Source organism: Triticum urartu, chromosome 3A (assembly GCF_056163025.1).
Source record: "Triticum urartu cultivar PI428250 chromosome 3A, HENAU_Tu73, whole genome shotgun sequence".
Classification (NCBI taxonomy): domain Eukaryota; kingdom Viridiplantae; phylum Streptophyta; class Magnoliopsida; order Poales; family Poaceae; genus Triticum; species Triticum urartu.
The window spans coordinates 30164153-30185843 of record NC_141875.1 but is presented as its reverse complement, the minus strand read 5'-3'; positions in this window follow the sequence as shown (position 1 = coordinate 30185843).

Genomic DNA, 21691 nt, shown 5'->3' with positions numbered 1-21691 from the left:
GAGGTGGGGACTACGGACTTGGGCGCTGGAGCTCGAGTGCGCGAAAATGGATAGGCAAAGGAGGAAGAAGGCGTAGGTGAAAAGGTGGATCCTTATCCCCTTATATGGGTGGACGCAACTGCGTGTCCCCACCAGCCTGGTAAAACTCGCTTATCTCCAAGCGCCATAATCAATGGCACGGTTCAGTTACCCACGCCCGTATTGATGAGAATCCCGGAATAAGGGGACACGATCTCTGCTTCGATGAGACGTGCCAAGGAAACCGCCTCGCATGACGCGCTGAGGTGGGATAATAAAATGATTCGAATAAAGACTTGGCCGTGGTGCGATGTCACACTACGGAATACGTCAGCAGATTAGATTTGTGTAAATATTATTCTCTCTATGGCAATATGTGCAAACTTATTTTGTAGAGCTGGACACTATCTTTGTGTTCAAAATCTTCTATGAAGTACTTGGAGGAGGAACCCGCCTTGCAATGCCGAAGACAATCTGCGAGCCGGACTCGTCGTCATTGAAGCCTGGTTAAGGAGCTACTGAGGGAGTCCTGGATTAGGCGGTGTCCGGATGGCCGGACTATACCTTCAGCCGGACTCCTGGACTATGAAGATACAAGATTGAAGACTTCATCCCGGGTCCGGAAGGGACTTTCCTTGGCGTGGAAGGCAAGCTTGGCGATACGGATATATAGATCTCCTACCATTGTAACCGACTTTGTGTAACCCTAACCCTCTCCGGTGTCTATATAAACCGGAGGGTTTTTGTCCGTAGGACAACATACAGAACAACAATCATACCATAGGCTAGCTTCTAGGGTTTAGCCTCTCCGATCTCGTGGTAGATCTACTCTTGTACTACCCATATCATCAATATTAATCAAGCAGGACGTAGGGTTTTACATCCATCAAGAGGGCCCGAACCTGGGTAAAACTTCGTGTCCCTTGCCTCCTGTTACCATCCGGCCTAGACGCACAGTTCGGGACCCCCTACCCGAGATCCGCCCTTTTGACACCGACACTCATTCAATATGATACAAACCCCATCTTTTTATCCTCTATGGCAACAATACAATACGTGTCGGTTCCTTTTCTGTCACTGGGATCGAGCACCGCAAGATTGAACCCAAAGCTAAGCACTTCTCCCATTGCAAGAAAGATCAATCTAGTAGTCCAAACCAAACTGATAATTCGAAGAGACTTGCAAAGATAAACCAATCATCCATAAAAGAATTCAGAGGAGAATCAAATATTGTTCATAGATAATCTGGATCATAAACCCACAATTCATCGGATCTCGACAAACACACCGCAAAAGAAGATTACATCGAATAGATCTCCAAGAAGATCGAGGAGAACTTTGTATTGAGATCCAAGAGAGAAGAAGCCATCTAGCTAATAACTATGGACCCGTAGGCCTGAAATAAACTACTCACACATCACCGGAGAGGCCATGGAGTTGATGTAGAGGCCCTCCGTGATCAATGCCCCCTCCAACAGAGCTCAAGAAAAGGCCCCAAGATGGGATCTCTCGGGTACAGAAGGTTGCGGTCGTGGAATTGGGTTTTCTTGGTGCTCCTGGATGTTTGGGGGGTACGTGGACTTATATATGAGGAAGAAGTACGTTGGTGGAGCAACGGAGGGCCCACGAGGGTGGAGGGCGCGCCCCCTACGTCGTGCCTTCCTCCCTAGTTTCTTGACACCCACTCCAAGTCTCCTGGATCACGTTTGTCGAGAAAATCACGTTCCGGAAGGTTTCATTCCGTTTGGACTCCGTTTGATATTCCTTTTTGACGAAACCCTAAAATAGGCAAAAAAATAGCAATTTGGGCATTGACATCCAAAATAAAGCCCATTGACATCCAAAATAGATAATATAATAGCATGGAGCAATCAAAAATTATAGATACGTTGGAGACGTATCAATAGATCCTTAGTAAAAGGATCTGCCAGATTTTTAAACGTTTGGATATAATCCAATGCAATAACTCCAGAGTTTCTCATTTTTTTGACAGACTTTAACCTTCTCTGAATGTGTCTTGACGACTTCATGTTATCCTTTGAGCTACTCACTTTCGTGACTACAGTTTCATTGTCGCAGTTCATAAGGATACCCAGTACAGACTTCTCAACTACCGGCAAGTCATTCAAGAGACGACGAAGCCAATCCGCTTCGACCGTAGTTGTATCTAGTGTTGTGAGTTCTGCTTCCATTGTTGACCTCATTAAGATGGTCTGCTTGTAAGACTTCCAAGAAATAGCGCCACCTCCATTAGTGAATACGTATCCACTCTTGGCCTTTTTCTCATCAGCATCTAAGATCCAATTTGAGTCACTATAGCCTTCAAGCACATTTGGGTGCCCAGTGTAGTGAATTCCATAATTCGCAGTGCCTTTCAAATAACGCAAAACTCTCTCTAGAGCTTTCTGATACGTCTCCGTCATATCTATAATTTTTGATTGTTCCATGCCAACATTATTCAACTTTCATATACTTTTTGGCAACTTTTTATACTATTTTTGGGACTAACATATTGATCCAGTGCCTAGTGCCAGTTCCTGTCTGTTGCATGTTTTTGGTTTCGCAGAATATCCATGTCAAAAGGAGTCCAAATGGGATAAAAACGGATGGAGCTTATTTTTGGAAAATATGGAAAATTTGGAAGGAAAATCAACGCGAACCAGTGCCCGAGGTGGTCACGAGGCAGGGGGGCGTGCCCCCTACCCTCGTGAGCCCACCATAAGGCGGTTGACTGTCACATCCCTAGTTCTGGTATGACCTAGGCTAGCTAGTCAGGTCTGCATCAAGTTTAAATTTAATTTAACTTTGAAATGGGGATTTGTGAAACCCTCAGAAATCATTTCTGGAAATGATCCAGATAAAAACTGCTCCAAAAGGGTCCAAGAAAATGTTCATGTCTCTCTCTAAAAATATTGGGCAGAGGTAAAATTCAAACCAATATTTTTAGGAGCTCATAAATATTTATTTTGGCCATTAGGAATTAATCCAGTAATTATTTGCATAGGATAAATAATTATATATATATAAAATATTGTCCAATAATTCTGAATTTTGGTGAGAGGCTCTGGAATAATCCCTTAGGCCCCTGCAAAAATTGTCAGAATTAAATTAATTGATTTAGTATTTTTATTAAATCAAAACAAAGGTCAGAAATTAGAAAAGAAAACAAATAAAGGAAAAACCTTACCTGGGCTAACTTGCGGCCTGGCACTGTGCCGGCCCAGCTGTGCTGGCCCAGCCCAATTGGCCACCGCACCGTCCCCCACCTCGCGCGAGTAGGCGAGGAGTGTGCACGGCGCGCGTGTGCGCTCCGCGCACCACGCGAGCTGCCTGCTTGTCCTCCCCCTCGTACCATTTTCAATCTATCCATCTGTACCATTTTCATGCATGACAAACCAACCTATACTTGCTGTATATATGAAAACACACTTATGGCATATTTAAGAGCTTATTTTGGAGATGTATTTGAACCCATGGTTCAAATGGACTTCAACCAAATAAATGCTAGATGCATTAACTCAAACAACATCACATACTCATGCCATGTTCATGCATCATATTGTTGCATATGCTTGTGTTGATTTCCATCACCGTTCCTTCTCGATAGGTCTTGTTCCGGATAGTGTTCGAGAGTACCTGTCTGACGAGCAGTGCCCCTCTGTTGATCTACCAGGCAAGCAACCGCCCTTGTTCATTCCGATACAATCCTACTCTCTCGCTCCTGCTCTCATTTATTGCATTAGGGAAACAACGATTCAACTGCTACTTTATGCTGCGGTAGTTGAACCCATTCTTCTGCATGACCTGTCATTGCCACAGTAAATAGTTAAAACCCACTAGCATGTGTAGGAGTTTATTGAGCCATGTTTTGTTCCTACCATGCTTTGCCTGCTATTGCTTAGAGTATGTCAGGTCTGATTCATCGGGAATGAATTGGAATGTTATGATATGTTCTGGTAATGAGAGTTAAGCGTGTAAACACGATTTGGTAAAGGTAGCGGTGAGAGGCCATGTAGGAGTACATGGTTGGTTGTCTCATTGGGACCGTCCTTAAGAACTGAGTTTTGTGTAAGTTGTCCAATGACTAGCTACTACCACACATTGGGCTCCGGGCGCTCCAAGCTCTCTCGACTTATTAATCGCCTTGAACTCTGTCCAGAAGTTGCAAACAGTTTCTGGTGTTAGTAGGTAGTGCTATTTTTTTACCGAGTGGCACCCGGCAGGGTGGACTTGGGACAGACTAGGCACATGTGGCACGGTGTACCGAGTGGCACCCGGATGGGGGGCTCGGGAACCCTATACACATCGTTTGGGGCCGTGAGCGAAACCTCGGTGGGATCTCCTCGTGGATGGAACCCGAATAGGCGATAAACCTGGACTAGAGTCTTGTGTGGTTAGTCAGGTCGTGGCCGACACCCTCGCCAGGCTTCCGCTTGAAGGTTGCCGAGATACATGACGTGTACATGGTGATAAGTGGTGAGAGCGTGTGTGATGAAGTACACCCCTGCAGGGTTATCGTGATCTATTCGAATAGCTGTGTCCTCGGTTATGGACTTCCTGGATGCTTACGTGGTACATAGACAACTTAAAGTGGATACTCTAAAATGCTCAAGACAAGTGTGAGTGCTATGGATGGCCTTCTCGTAGGGAGACGAGGATGAATCCATAGTAATGTATTGATGTGGTGATTTGTGGACTCGTGTACGCTGCCTCATCTCAAAGAAGTTTCTCGTTGTCGTAGAACAGGATAGCCACTGAGTCGAAGCTGGCTTGCTGCAACTAAACCCCACATTACCTTCTTGATACAAATGCATATATGATAGGATTTGATGTAAGTCTTGCTTAGTACCTTTGTACTCACGTTTTCTTTATTTATGTTTTGCAGATGAGACATCTGTCATACTAGTAGTTCCGCTTGGACTTCGACGAGTAGCTTGTTACCTCAGCTACGATCTTGTACCCTTGGGAGGGTCTTGTAGATAGTCAGGCTTCTCATCCCTTTTCTGTTGTAGTTGTCTGTACTCAGACATGTAATGCTTCTATTGCATGTAAGCTCTGAATGATGGGTCTTGTGAGCCCTGTTTCTATTTATGCTGTCTGGCTCTTCTGAGCCTTTGTCTATATGAGTTTGCGTTATGTTGTGATGCCATGTTGTACAGCACATACTTGCATGTTATGCGTATGTGTGACGTGTATTGCTATGTGTGTGATCCGACAATCTAGTTGTTTATCCTTGGCAGTCTCTCTTATGGGGAAATGTAGTGTAGTGCTTCCTTAAGCCATAGTAGTCCGCTACAGCCCGGTTCACCGGAGTCCTGCTAGCCCAGCACTACTGCTTAGGACACTTGACTGTCCGGCATGCGTTCCACTTCGTTCCTATGTCTGTCCCTTCGGGGAAATGTCACGCGGTGATTTCCGGAGTCCTGTTAGCCAGTGCTACAGCCCGAACTCATACGCTGTTGACCGACAGGCTCGATGTGTTTCATGTATGCCTGTCTCCATAGGTCTGTGCCGCTTTGGGTTCACGACTAGCCATGTCGGCCCGGGTTCTCTGTCATATGGATGCTAGCGACACTATCATATACGTGAGCCAAAAGGCGCAAACGGTCCCGGGCCATGGTAAGGCGACACCCGTGGGGATACCGTGCGTGAGGCCGCAAAGTGATATGAGGTGTTACATGCTAGATTGGTGTGACTTAGAATCGGGGTCCCAACAGCTTTGGTAACAGAGCCTGACTGCCTGTAGGATTGCCAAGCCAACATGGTCGAAGTTGAGTCTAGAAATTCTTTAGCTATATAGGGGAATTGATTGTGGAAGGGAACGTAAGGCTCTTTTTACTCCTTATGCCTCATGCCTTCTGATCTGAGTCATCCTATCTTTCCTACGGGGTTAAGGAACTAGGTTTTCTCTTCCGTCTATCAGGATCACGTGTTACTACTCCGTAGTCTCTAAGGTTTGGTTGATCTGAGTCATATCCCAGTTTGAGTACCTCCGGTGTAGCCTGCCTAGTAATATCTCAGAACCTTGAGTAATGATGTTGAGTATGGTGCTACCCCTTCATTTGCAGGATGTTTCATTTTGAGCATTTTACTGCCGTTATGCTGCCGGAATTGTCCTAGGAGTTCGAGAGATAGTATTTTTCTCATACTATAATCTACATCCTTATGGTGATGCTGAATCCATCCTTGTTTCTTTGGTTGGTTCTTCAGGATGTCGTCGGATAACCGAAGTTCTGTTGCTCGTATCCGGATCCACGGGGATGGTAGGGATGAGGATCCTCCCGACCAGTCTTCGTTGGCAGAGTTCATGTTAGAGGTTGAGAGGAACAAGCGTGAGTCTAACCGCTTGCTAGCACGTATTGAGGAGAACACCTCCCATCAGCACAAAGAGTTTGTGTCCATCCATGACTTCATCAGTTTGAAACCACCTACCTTCCATCATTCCTTTGAACCACTTGATGCAGATGACTGGCTCCGTAGTATCACCCACAAGCTGCGTTCTGCAAACGTAGCTGAAAGTAACAAGGTCACCTACGCTGCTAATCATCTGGAAGGTCCTGCTAGTATTTGGTGGCAGAACTATGAGGCTATGCTTCCAGCTGGCCAGATACCTACCTGGAGAGATTTCACTGAGGCTTTTCACGAGCATCACATTCCTCAGGCTCTCATTGATCGCAAGAGAGAAGAGTTTTGTAGTTTCACCCAGAGTAAGATGGCTGTTGATGCTTATAGTAGAGAATTTGAGAACCTTGCCCGCTATGCTACAGAAGAAGTGTCCACAGACGCCAAGAAGCAGGCTAGGTTCCGGAAGGGTCTCAACCCCAAGTTGCGTCATGATCTCCACTTGCATCATTGCAATACATTCCAGGCTCTTGTGAACAAGGCCATTAATGCAGAAACAGCTAAACTCACATACGAGGAGTCTCGTAAGCACAACCGTGATTTGGGTTCTTCCTCTGGTTCTACTTCGCAGAAGCGTCGGATTTGGGTTCCGAACTCCGCTCTTCCACCCGGTTACTCACCGAGGCCCTCTTATGTGGCGCCTCACCCAGTTCAGACATATGCTCCACCCAGACCTATCGGTAGACCACTTGTCAATGCGGGTCCACGTCCTACTTCTGGGACTTGTTTCACATGCGGAGAGCCAGGACACTATGCACGTGACTGCTCTCAAACTAACTATGCTCCACCCCAGCCTGAGAAGTCTGTTGGCCATGGTAAGCCATCACGCAAGATGATTAGTGTCAAGCCAGCTCCCACTGAACGTGGATGTGTGCATCACGTCTCAGCTAAAGACACTCATGATGATCCAGATGTCGTTCTTGGTACACTCCTTGTCAACTGTCATCCAGCTTCGGTTCTGTTCGATACCGGAGCATCTCACTCCTTCATCTCTAAAGGCTATGCTCGTTTGCATGACATGTCATTTTGTGATATGCCAACTCCACTTGAAATCCAAACTCCATGGTCTAGATGGCAAAGTACCAGAATAAGCGATGGTAATGAAATCCTTGTTGACAGACTTGTATTCCTTGCATCACTTATAGCCCTAAAGTCTACAGATATTAACATCATCTTGGGTATGGACTGGATGAAAGCTCATCATGCCAAGATCGATTGTTACATAAGGTCTGTTCAGCTTACACACCCATCTGGCAAGATAGTCACCGTTTCCACTAGAGTTGCAAAGCGACAACTTTATTCTCTTAATGCCAACCCTCTTCCAGACCTTGAAGATATCGTGGTAGTCTGTGACTTTCCGGATGTCTTTCCAGAGGAACTGCCAGGTATTCCACCTGACAGAGATGTCGAATTTGTCATAGATCTTATCCCAGGAACCGCTCCAATCTCTAGGAGACCTTACAAGATGGCACCCTTAGAACTAGCTGAGCTTAAGAAACAACTCGATGAATCCTTGCAAAAAGGTTTCATCCGTCCTAGTTCTTCTCCCTTGGCTTGCCCCGTCCTCTTCGTCAAGAAGAAGGATGGTACGGACCGGATAGTTATAGATTATCGTCCCGTTAATTTGGTCACGATAAAGAACAACTATCCGCTCCCCAGGATCAACGACTTGTATGATCAGCTCGCTGGATCCTCAGTCTTTTCCAAGATGGATTTGAGGTTAGGCTACCACCAAATCAAGATCAGAAATGGGGACATTCCTAAGACGGCTTTTGTCACTCGTTATGGCCAGTATGAGTACACCGTCATGTCCTTTGGTCTAACCAACACTCCAGCTACTTTCTCTCGCTTGATGAACTCGATCTTCATGGAGTATTTAGATAAGTTCGTCATGGTTTACCTCGATGATATTCTTATTTACTCGAAGAATGAGGAAGATCATGCCGAACATCTTAGACTTGTGCTAGAAAAACTTAGAGAGCACCGCCTTTATGCCAAGTTCTCCAAGTGTGAATTTTGGTTGCCAGAAGTGACCTATCTCGGCCACGTAATCTCGGGTAAGGGCATTGCTGTCAATCCCGAAAGAGTTCAGGCCGTTCTTGATTGGACTCCACCTGAAACAGTTAAGCAAGTTAGGAGCTTCCTTGGTCTAGCCAGTTATTGTCGCTGCTTCGTTGAGAACTTCTCCAAAGTGGCCAAACCTCTCACGGAACCTCTCAAGAAAGATAAAAAGTTTGAGTGGTCCCCACAGTGTGAGCACAGTTTTCATGAACTGAAAAGACGCCTGACTTCTGCTCCCATACTTGTGCCACCGGATTTCACTAAGGACTTTGTTATCTATTGTGATGCCTCACGATAGGGACTAGGTTGCATTCTTAGGCAAGATCGCCACGTGATTGCCTATGCATCTCGATAGTTGCATCCACATAAGGAGAATTATCCTACACATGATCTAGAGCTTGCAGCCGTAGTCTATGCACTTAAGACCTGGCGACACTACCTTCTTGGTAAACGTTGCGAGATTTACACCGATCACCAGAGTCTCAAGTATATCTTTACCCAACCATATTTGAACCTTAGGCAAAGACGTTGGTTGGAGTTGATCTCAGATTACGACTTAGGGATTACCTACACCCCAGGCAAGGGGAATGTCATGGCTGATGCGCTAAGTCGTAAGTCCTATTGCAACAATCTCATGTTGCAGCAGGGCCAACCACTTCTTCATGAGGAATTCTGTAAGCTTAACCTTCACATTGCTCCTCATGGATTCCTTTCTACCTTGGTGGCGAAATCTACTCTTGTGGATCAGATCATCTCTGCTCAGAAGCAGGATTCGGGAATTTCCCGGATCAAGAGAAACATTAACAAGGGAGTTGGTGGTAGTTTCTCTATAGATGATCGTGGTGTTGTTTTCTTTGAGAGTCGCTTGGTGGTTCCCAAGAATCAACATCTTCGACAATCAATCCTTAAGGAGGTGCATGAATCTCCTCTCACGATTCATCCCGGTAGTACTAAGATGTATCAGGACCTACGCCAGAGGTTCTGGTGGACTAGGATGAAGAGAGAAATCGCTCAGTTTATTGCTAACTGTGACGTTTGTCGTCGCGTTAAGGCAGAGCACCAAAGGCCTGCTGGCACCCTTCAACCTTTAGCTATTCCTAAGTGGAAATGGGATAAAGTTGGTATGGACTTCATCGCCGGCTTTCCCAGGACCAAGAAAGGGAATAATGCTATCTTCGTAGTCATTGATCGTCTTTCTAAAGTGGCTCACTTCCTACCTGTTCGAGAGAGTATCACTGCTAGTCAGCTCGCTGACTTATATATTTCTCGAATAGTTTTACTTCATGGTGTTCCACTAGATATCAATTCAGACCGTGGTAGTATTTTCACTTCTCATTTCTGGGAGAGTTTCCAAACTGCCATGGGCACCCATCTTTCCTTCAGTATCGGTTTCCACCCTCAATCAAGTGGTCAGGTGGAAAGGGTCAACCAAATTCTTGAAGACATGCTTAGAGCTTGTGTTATCTCATTCGGTATGGATTGGGAGAAGTGTCTTCCCTTCACCGAGTTTTCTTATAAGAACAGCTACCAATCCAGCCTCAAGAAAGCTCCTTTTGAGGTTCTCTATGGACAAAGAAGTCGAACACCTTTGAACTAGTCAGAAACTGACGAAAGACAATTCTTTGGACCGGATATGATCCAAGAGGCAGAAGAGCAAGTTTGCATTATTCGTGAGAATTTGAAAACATCCCAATCTCGTCAAAAGAGCTAGTATGACCGTAGTCATAAGGAAGTGGCTTACGAAATTGGCGACAAAGCTTACCTTCGGGTTACCCCTTTGAAGGGTACCCATCGATTCGGTATCAAGGGCAAGTTGGCTCCTCGTTACATTGGTCCCTTTCTCATTCTCGCTAAACGAGGAGAGGTTGCCTACCATTTGGAACTACCACCACATCTTTCTCGAGTTCATGATGTCTTCCACGTCTCTCAACTCAGGCGATGTTTCTCGGATCCCATCCGCGGAGTGGACCACAAAACGCTTGATCTCCAAGATAACCTCACATATCGAGAGTACCCTGTTCGCATCCTTGATCAAGCAGAGCGTGTCACCCGATGTCATAACATCAAGTTTCTCAAGGTTCAGTGGTCTCATCATTCCGAGAGAGAAGCTACTTGGGAGCGTGAAGATCGTCTTCGACTTGAGTACCCCGCTTTCTTCCCACTGACTCCTGAATCTCGGGACGAGATTTCTTCGAGTGGGGGCGAGTTGTCACATCCCTAGTTCTGGTATGACCTAGTCTAGCTAGTCATGTGTGCATCATGTTTAAATTTCATTTAACTTTGAAATGGGGATTTGTGAAACCCTCGGAAATCATTTCTGGAAATGATCCATATAAAAACTGCTCCAAAAGGGTCCAAGAAAATGTTCATGTCTCTCTCTAAAAATATTGGGCAGAGGTAAAATTCAAACCAATATTTTTAGGAGCTCATAAATATTTATTTTGGCCATTAGGAATTAATCCAGTAATTATTTGCATAGGATAAATAATTTTATATATATAAAATATTGTCCAATAATTCCGAATTTTGGTGAGGGGCTCTGGAATAATCCCTTAGGCCCCTGCAAAAATTGTCAGAATTAAATTAATTGATTTAGTATTTTTATTAAATCAAAACAAAGGTCAGAAATTAGAAAAGAAAACAAATAAAGGAAAAACCTTACCAGGGCTAACTTGCGGCCTGGCACTGTGCCGGCCCAGCTGTGCTGGCCCAGCCCAATTGGCCACCGCACCATCCCCCACCTCGCGCGAGTAGGCGAGGAGTGTGCATGGCGCCCGCGTGCGCTCCGCGCGCCACGCGAGCTGCCTGCTTGTCCTCCCCCTCGTCGCCTGGATGCCCCGCGCAACGCCACGCACCGCCCCGACCCTTTCTCACTCTCTCCCCGAGTCAACCCCCTTTTCCTCTGTCTCTCCCCCTCCCTCTTCCTCGCATCCGAGCGATCTCGTCGCCGCCGATCGCTGCTGCCGCGGCCACCGTCTCCGCCTCGTCCCTCTGACGTGTCTACGAGCTCCGCCTCGCTGCCGCGCACCTCTACGCCGAACCACACGACCCCGAACGCCCTGAAGCCTCGTCATCGAGCTGATCTTCTCTGCACGGCCACCGGAGATCGCCACCGCCGTGCCTTCTGCTCCGAGCCTCCCCCGAGCCCATGTCGACGCCTCTGCAACCACTGTGAGCTCCTGCATCGGAACCCCCTCTCCCCGAGCTCGATTACGCCCTCTAGTCGTGCCAGCCGCTGTACCCCAGCGCCGCCGTCCGCCATGGTCATTGCTCTGGCAGCCACCGTGCATCCCCGCTCAAGCTTGTGCCTCCGACGTGCTCCTGGAGCAACGACGAGTCCAACGCAGCCCCTAACTAGCTCTTCCGTGCGCTGGAACCACGCGCCCACACTTGCCCGAACTCCGGCCGCCGCCCCGAGCTTCACTCCAGCGAGCTCCGGCCGCCCCCGCCTCCCCCACTTGCTCCATTCGGTGCGGACGAGCGCGGGCTACGCCCCGGTGCTCTCCACCGTCCTTTTGGTCGCCGGAAGGGTGATCTCGCGTCCTCTGCCGCGTCTGCTGCCGCCGGCAGTTAAACGCCGGCGCGTTAGCCCCAGTTGACCAGGGGGTTTGACCTCCCCTGGCTCAATGACAGCTGGGGCCCGGCCCTGCTAATTTCTAGTTAGGATTAGTTTAAAAATTAATTAACCTCTGTTAGTTAACCATGACACTGAGGTGTGGCCCCCACACGTCAGGTTTGACCGGTCAGCCACGGTTGACTTGCTGACGTCATGCCACTGTCATGCTGACGCAATTATTCATTTTCTGATATTAAAATAAATCAGGAAATTCCAAAAAATGTTCAAAACTTCAAAAATTCATAAAAATTCAACCGTAGCTCAAATTGAAATAATTTATATATGAAAAATTATCAGAAAAATTCAACCTATCCATCTGTACCATTTTCATGCATGAAAAACCAACCTATACTTGCTGTATATATGAAAACACACTTATGGCATATTTAAGAGCTTATTTTTGGAGATGTATTTGAACCCTTGGTTCAAATGGACGTCAACCAAATAAATGCTAGATGCATTAACTCAAACAACATCACATACTCATGCCATGTTCATGCATCATATTGTTGCATATGCTTGTGTTTGATTTCCGTCACCGTTCCTTCTCGACAGGTCCTGCTCCGGAGAGTGTTCAGAGTACCTATCTGACGAGGAGTGCCCCTCTGTTGATCTACCAGGCAAGCAACCCCCCTTGTTCATTCCGATACAATCCTACTCTCTCGCTCCTGCTCTCATTTATTGCATTAGGGCAACAACGATTCAACTGCTACTTTATGCTGCGGTAGTTGAACCCATTCCTCTGCATGACCTGTCATTGCCACAGTAAATAGTTAAAACCCACTAGCATGTGTAGGAGTTGATTGAGCCATGTTTTGTTCCTACCATGCTTTGCCTGCTATTGCTTAGAGTATGTCAGGTCTGATTCATCGGGAATGAATTGGAATGTTATGATATGTTCTGGTAATGAGAGTTAAGCGTGTGAACATGACTTGGTAAAGGTAGCGGTGAGAGGCCATGTAGGAGTACATGGTGGGTTGTCTCATTGGGACCGTCCTTAAGAACTGAGTTCTGTGTAAGTTGTCCAATGACTAGCTACTACCACACATTGGGCTCCGGGCGCTCCAAGCTCTCTCGACTTATTAACCGCCTTGAACTCTGTCCAGAAGTTGCAAATAGTTTCTGGTGTTAGTAGGTAGTGCTATTTTTCTAGCGAGGGGCACCCGGCAGGGTGGACTTGGGACAGACTAGGCACACGTGGCCCGGTGTACCGAGTGGCACCCGGATGGTCGGCTCGGGAACCCTGTACACATCGTTTGGGGCCGTGAGTGAAACCTCGGCCGGATCTCCTTGCGGATGGAACCCGAATAGGCGATAAACCTGGACTAGAGTCTTGCGTGGTTAGTCAGGTCGTGGCCGACACCCTCGCCAGGCTTCTGCTTGAAGGTTGCCGAGATACATGACGTGTACATGGTGATAAGTGGTGAGAGCGTGTGTGATGAAGTACACCCCTGCAGGGTTATCGTGATCTATTCGAATAGCCGTGTCCTCGGTTATGGACTTCTTGGATGCTTACGTGGTACATAGACAACTTAAAGTGGATACTCTAAAATGCTCAAGACAAGTGTGAGTGCTATGGATGGCCTTCTCGTAGGGAGACGAGGATGAATCCATAGTAGTGTATTGATGTGGTGATTTGTGGACTCGTGTACGCTGCCTCATCTCAAAGAAGTTTCTCGTTGTCGTAGAACAGGATAGCCACTGAGTCGGAGCTGGCTTGCTGCAACTAAACCCCACATTACCTTCTTGATACAAATGCATATATGATAGGATTTGATGTAAGTCTTGCTGAGTACCTTTGTACTCACGTTTGCTTTATTTATGTTTTGCAGATGAGACATCTGTCTTACTAGTAGTTCCGCTTGGACTTCGACGAGTAGCTTGTTACCTCAGCTACGATCTTGTACCCTTGGGGGTCTTGTAGATAGTCAGGCTTCTCAGCCCTTTTCTGTTGTAGTTGTCTGTACTCAGACATGTAATGCTTCCGTTGCCTGTATGCTCTGAATGATGGGTCTTGTGACCCCTGTTTGTATTTATGCTATGTGGCTCTTCTAAGCCTTTGTCTATATGAGTTTGTGTTATGTTGTGATGCCATGTTGTACAGCACATACTTGCATGTTATGCGTACGTGTGACGTGTATTGCTATGTGTGGGATCCAACAATCTAGTTGTTTATCCTTGGCAGTCTCTCTTATGGGGAAATGTAGTCTAGTGCTTCCTTGAGCCATAGTAGTCCGCTACAGCCCGGTTCACCGGAGTCCTGCTAGCCCAGCACTACTGCTCAGGACACTTTACTGGCCGGCATGTGTTCCACTTCGTTCCTATGTCTTTCCCTTCGGGGAAATGTCACGCAGTGATTTCCGGAGTCCTGTTAGCCAGTGCTACAGCCCGAACTCATACGCTGTTGACCGACATGCTCGATGTGATTCATGTATGCTTGTCTCCATAGGTCTGTGCCGCTTTGGGTTCATGACTAGCCATGTCGGCCCGGGTTCTCTGTCATATGGATGCTAGCGACACTATCATATACGTGAGCCAAAAGGCGCAAACGGTCCCGGGCCATGGTAAGGCGACACCCGTGGGGATACCGTGCGTGAGGCCGCAAAGTGATATGAGGTGTTACATGCTAGATCGGTGTGACTTAGAATCGGGGTCCCGACATTGACACTCTTCTTTTGCCGCAAGAAAGCTAATATTCGGGAAAAATCAAGGCGAATGTTTCAGGACAATCGGAGTTACGGATCTCCATATATACGCGAAACGGTGAAACAGAGCAGGAGAAAACGCAGAACCAGAGAGAGAAAGAGAGATAGATCCAATCTCGGAGGGGCTCTCGCCCCTCCCACGCCATGGGAGCCAAGGACCACAGGGGAAACCCTTCTCCCATCTAGGGAGGAGGTCAAGGAAGAAGAAGAAGAAGGGGGGCTCTCTCCCCCTCGCTTCCGGTGGCGCCGGAGAGCCACCGGGGGCCATCGTCATCACCGCCATCTTCACCAGCAACTTCACCACCATCATCACCAACTCTTCCCCCCTCTATGCAGTGGTGTAGCCTCTCTCTTACCCGCTATAATCTCTACTTAAACATGGTGCTGAACGCTATATATTATTTCCCAATGATGTATGGCTATCCTATGATGTTTGAGTAGATCTGTTCTGTCCTAATGGCTATTTGATGATCGTGATTGGTTTGATGATCATGGAATTGTTTCTCACTGCTGCCTGGAGCCTTTGGAAGGAGCGCAATAATAATTATTTTAGACATGTGGCACCCTCCATTTCTTCTTGGTTCAGTAGATTCAAGGAAGACTTTGGCAATATAAGATATAGACTACCTAGTGAAAAGAGACATGTTGTCTCTTACTGCTTGCAAAGTCTGCCTCAGCATAGTTAGGGTGGTGTTCTTGTTCTAGCCCCTCCCCCCCCTCACATTCCATTGTAAAATATCACCATGTAACTGTTCTTTTGATCATTTATATACACATGCAGTAGGAGCCTTTCCTACTGTCTTAACATTCAAAAAAAGTTGGATGTTTTATTATTGGTGTTGTCCTATGGTGCTCTCCGTGTCGCGCAAGCGTGAGGGATTCCCGCTGTAGGGTTTGCAATATGCTTATGATTTGCTTATGGTGGGTGGCGTGAGTGACAGAAGCACAGACCCAAGTAAGTAGGTTGTTTGAATATGGGATAAAGGGGACTTGATGCTTTAATGATATGGTTGGGTTTTACCTTAATGAATCTTTAGTAGTTGCGGATGCTTGCTAGAGTTCCAATCATAAGTGCATATGATCCAAGTAGAGAAAGCATGTTAGCTTATGCCTCTCCCTCAAATAAAATTGCAATAATGATTACCGGTCTAGTTATCGATTGCCTAGGGACAAATAACTTTCTTGTTGACAAAAGCTCTTTACTAAAACAAATTTAGTTGTGTCTTTATCTAAACAGCCCCTAGCTTTTATTTACGTGCTCTTTACTTTCTTGCAAGCTTACCCAAAAACACCTACGAAGTACTTCTAGTTTCATACTTGTTTCCGGTAAAGCAAACGTCAAGTGTGCGTAGAGTTGTATCGGTGGTCGATAGAACTTGAGGGAATATTTGTTCTACCTTTAGCTCCTCGTTGGGTTCGACACTCTTACTTATCGAAAGAGGCTACAATTGATCCCCTATACTTGTGGATTATCAAGACCAATTTCTGGCGCCGTTGCCGGGGAGCATAGCTCTATTCTTTGAGTCACTTGGGATTTATATCTGCTGGACACTATGAAGAACTTGAAAGACGCTAAGACAACAATTTATCCCTCAACAACGAGGGGAGGTAAGGAACTGCCATCTAGCTCTGCACTTGATTCACCTTCTGTTATGAGTAGGCTAGCGACACCTAAACCTACTTCTGCTATTCGTTCCGATATGTCGCATGTTATTGATGATGCCACTTCTGCTATGCATGATACTTATGATGAAACTGCTTCTATGCCTGATACTACTCTGCCCCTTGGTGAATTTCTTGATGAACAAATTGCTAGGGATAGAGAAAAAGAAATTATTGAATCTGAATACGATGATGATAGTGATGATGAAAATATGCCGGTTATCCCTGAGGGTTATCTTTTTGATATGGAATCTTCTGCCACTTTTTTAGCTTGCGGGGATAGATATGAGCTTAAGGGGTCATTAGTTAAATGTAACAAAGAATCACTTAGAGATAAAATGAAACCCGACCCTGCTTTTGCTACTTCACCTATTTGTGTTCCTGATAAGGATTATGAATTCTCTATTGATCCTGATATAATTACTTTGGTTGAATCTGATCCGTTTTGTGGCTATGAATCTGAAACTGTTGTGGCACATCTTACTAAGTTAAATGATATAGCCGCCCTATTTACTAATGATGAGAGATCGCGTTACTTTTATATACTCAAAATATTTCTGTTCTCATTAAAGGGTGATGCTAAGATATGGTTTAATTCTCTTGATCCTGGTTGTGTGCGTAGTCCCCAGTATATGATTTATTACTTCTCTGCTAAATATTTCCTTGCTCATAAGAAACAAGCTGCTTTGACGGAAATATACAACTTTGTGAAAATTAAAGAAGAGAATCTCCCACAAGCTTGGGGAGGCTTCTCAAGTTACTTAATGCTTTGCCTGATCATCCTCTTAAGAAACCCGAAATACTTGATATATTTTATAATGGACTAACCGATGCTTCCAGAGATTACCTGGATAGTTGTGCTGGTTCTCTTTTCAGGGAAAGAACACCGGATGAAGCTAAAATTCTATTGAATAATATGTTGACAAATGAAAATAATAGGGCACCTCCTGAGCTAGCTCCTGAGCCAGCTCCTGCTCCAATTACTGAGTCTATTCCTAAACCAACTCCGAAGAAGAGAGGTGTTCTATTCCTCAGTCCCGAAGATATGCAAGAGGCAAAGAAATCTATGAAAGAAAAAGGTATTAAAGCTGAAGATGTTAAGAATTTACCTCCTATTGAAGAAATACATGGTCTTAATATACTGCCTGTTGAAGAAACATATGATCTCAATTCTTTATTTATTGAAGAACCTCCTGATCTCGATATCCCGACACAGGTAGTAAAGGTAAATTCTCTCTATAGATATGATAAAGCTGAAGTCCCTCCTACTAAAATTGCTAGTCAGTGCTTGGATGAGTTTGATAACTTTATGTTTAAGAAAGACGACTTCAATGCTTATTTTGGTACAATTAAAAGAAAATGCTTATATGATTAGACGCTTGGGTGATTATATGGCTAATATTAAAGGTGAACTTAAAATTGTTAGCAAACATGCTTCTATGGTTACCACTCAAATAGAATAAGCACTTAAGGCTCAAAAAGAAGTGCTTGATGAAATGAATAGTTAGAAAAATGATTATGCTGTTAGAGTGGCTACTAGAACTGGTAGAATGACTCAGGAACCTTTGTATCCTGAAGGCCACCCTAAGAGAATCGAGCATGATTCTCAGAGAAATAATATTGATGTTCCTAGTTCTTCTAAAAAGAAGAAAAAGAAAAATGATAGAACTGTGCAAACTTCCAGTGAACCTATTGCTAAATTACCTGATAATCCAAATGATATATCTATGTCTGATGCTGAAACACAATCTGGTAATGAACATGAACCTAGTGATATTAATGATGATGTTCATGATGATGCTCAACCTAGTAATGACAATGATGTAGAAATTGAACCTGCTGTTGATCTTGATAACCCACAATCAAATAATCAACGTTATGATAAAAGAGACTTTGTTGCTAGGAAACATGGTAAAGAAAGGGAACCTTGGGTTCAGAAACCCATGCCTTTTCCTCAGAAACCATCCAAGAAAAAGGATGATGACAATTTTGAGTGCTTTGCTGAAATGATTAGGCCTATCTTTTTGCATATGAGATTAACTGATGTGCTCAAAACAAACCCTTATGCTAAATATATGAAGGATGTCATTACTAATAAAAGAAAGATACCGGAAGCTGAGATTTCCTCCATGCTTGCTAATTATACTTTTAAGGGTGGAATACCAAAGAAACTTGGAGATCCCGGAGTACCTACTATACCTTGCTCCATTAAAAGAAATTATATTAAAACTGCTTTATGTGATCTTGGAGTCGGTGTTAGTGTTATGCCTCTCTCTTTATATTATAGACTTGACTTGAATAAGCTGACACCTACCGAAATATCTTTGCAAATGGCTGATAAATCAACTGCTATACCTGTCGGTATTTGTGAGGATGTGCCTGTTGTGGTTGCAAACGTTACTATTTTAACGGACTTTGTTATACTTGATATTCCCGAGGATGATAGTATGTCTATTATTCTTGGAAGACCTTTTCTTAATACTGCAGGGGCTGTTATTGATTGCAACAAAGGCAATGTCACATTTCATGTTAATGGTAATGAGCATACGGTACACTTTCCGAGGAAACATCCTCAAGTTCATAGTATCAACTCCATTGGAAAAATTCCATCGATTATAATTGGAGGTTTTGAATTTCCTCTTCCTACTGTCAAAAAGAAATATGATATACTTATTATTGGGGATGTGCATATCCCCGTTGAGGTAACTTAGTGTTATTCGAAAGTTCTCCACTTTCATGATTATTGGAATGAGTTTGTTAACAAGACTTGATCAACCTTAGTAGTGGATTCTTTTTGATGAGCATGAGATGGATGAAACTAGAAGCACAACCTTCTGTACCCTCTCTATATTTTCTGTTAATTGGTAGAAATAAAGTAAAAATAGTATTTTCTGTCTGTTTTCTGACTTATCCGTGCAATATAAAATATCCTGAAAATAAAAGTCCTCAGAATGACATGCCAATTTAATATGATTTTTTCGTGAATATTTGAGGATTTACTGTGCAAAAATTACAGCGGGAGGAGCAGCCACCAGGCCACGAGGGTGGTGGGCGCCCCCCCCCTCTAGGGCGTGCCCCCTGCCTCGTGGGCCCATGGTGGCCCTCCTCCACTTATCCCAGCACCCATCTTCTTCCTCTGTCTCACACAAATCCGAAAAACCAACTCAAGCACGAGTTCCAGCCACTTTTGCTGTGATTTTTGATCTCCTTGCTCAAAGCACCTCTCGCAAAACTGCTTGGGGAGATTGTTCCTTGGTATGTGACTCCTCCATTGGTCCAATTAGTTTTTGTTCTAGTGCTTTATTCTTTACAAATGTGTGCTGCATAGGTGACCATGTTCTTGAGCTTGCATGTCAAATTTATATGGTTCCAAGTAGTTCTAATGCTTGATTTAGGCTCTAGGCACTTGTAGGAGTAGTTGCTATCAGTTTTATTGAAGTTGGTTCACTTTTGTTTGAAGTTACTAAAAATTTCAGATTATTTCAGAAAAATAATGAGGAGACTTTTGAGGGGTTCATCGAGCCGAAGCTCAAAGGATAAACAAAATGAAGAAGCTCAGAGGCCCAAATATAATTTGCCTCGTACCGCGGAGATCCGGCCGCGTGAATGGCCTTCTGATAATTTCTTGAGAGAGGCCGGGATTTATGAGGATTTCTATTCATTGATTAAGAATGCTAGCCTCACCGACTTCGTCCACGACCAACGTCCACAGTATCTCTTACTCATAGATACTTTTGTGCGAAACTTCTACTTTTTCCCTAAAGATTCACCTCCTTCAGTAGAGTTTCATTTATATGACGTTGTGAAGAAAATGCCATTGTCTGAATTTTGCACAGTCTGCAACATACCTCCTGATGGTATCTTAGAGGAACCACCTCGTAAAGGTTGGAACCATTTATTAACCTTATCTCTATGGGAGAAACCAGGAAGGTTTCTGATGCAAGAATCACTAGCATACATTTTCCTGTGTTACGCTATTTTGTTTTAATTGCTAGTCGATGCTTGATTGCTCGTGGGAACTGTGGGAACCTTAGTGTTCCTGATATTATTTTTCTGTTCCATGGTTTATACTGCGACAACACTGTCAGTATGGGCGGAATTATTGCTAGGCGGTTGTGTCTGAACCGTACTAAAGGCCCCATCTTTGGAGGCATTTATGCTTCTTGCCTTGCTGCACACTTTAACGTAGCTATTAGGCATTATGAGAAAGAAGCAAAATTGCTGCCTAATGCTTATCTAGACTATAAGAGCATGATAGCTCATGATTTTCTTGTTAAGGACAGGAATGGAGACTTCAAATATAAGTTATACTTTGATAAACATTATCCTGAAACAATTACGTTGCCTGCTCCTTCTTTGTTTAATTTTGTAGGACCCTACCTCATTACGTGTGCTGCCATCCAAGCTTACAAGAATCCTGCACCAGCCCCGGAACAGGAACAACAAGATGAGCCTCCATGACAATCTGTTTATTCTTGGGATCCAGAGATGACTGTCAGCCAGTGGCAGTCAGAGTCTTCTTCTTCATCACAGTATGATCCCAACTATTCTTCGTCGCAGTACAACCCCAGCTACACCTATGGGTATCAGCCAGGCTATCCCTGGCAATAGACCAACTTAGGCCAAAAGCCTAAGCTTGGGGGAGTACGTATTTCTCACCGACATTACATTTATGTTCACACACACTCATTGCTAGATGTCGGTGCTCATACTCTTTCACTGTAATATCCATGCTAGTTTATTTTCCTTTTCCTGCTTTCTTCTTGTGTGTTTGTTAAACCATAAGAAAAACCAAAAAAAATTAGTAGTAGTTTATTTTTCTGCTGTAGTAGTAATAATTAAAAAGAAAACCCAAAAATATTTCACGTTCTTCTTTTGCTTGTTGGGAGCTTTCCCGTGTAAATAGTTTTATTTCTTTTCTTTTCTTTGGGGGTCAGTAGGAGAAGACCATAATTAAATTGTTGAAGTGGCTCTTATATGCATTATTGTTGATTTAACCAAGAGTCCATATTGCCTTGTCTTCTCCTGTTTATTGAATGCTCGCAGATTCCAGCTTAGTCCAATGCACGTACACTCTTATTATTATTCACACCGTTCGTTCGTGCAAGTGAAAGGCAATTATGATGATATATGATGGACCGACTGAGATGAGAAAAGCTGGTATGAACTCGACCTCTTTTGTTTTTGTAAATATGATGAGCCCCTCGTTCTTGATTTAGCTTATTAT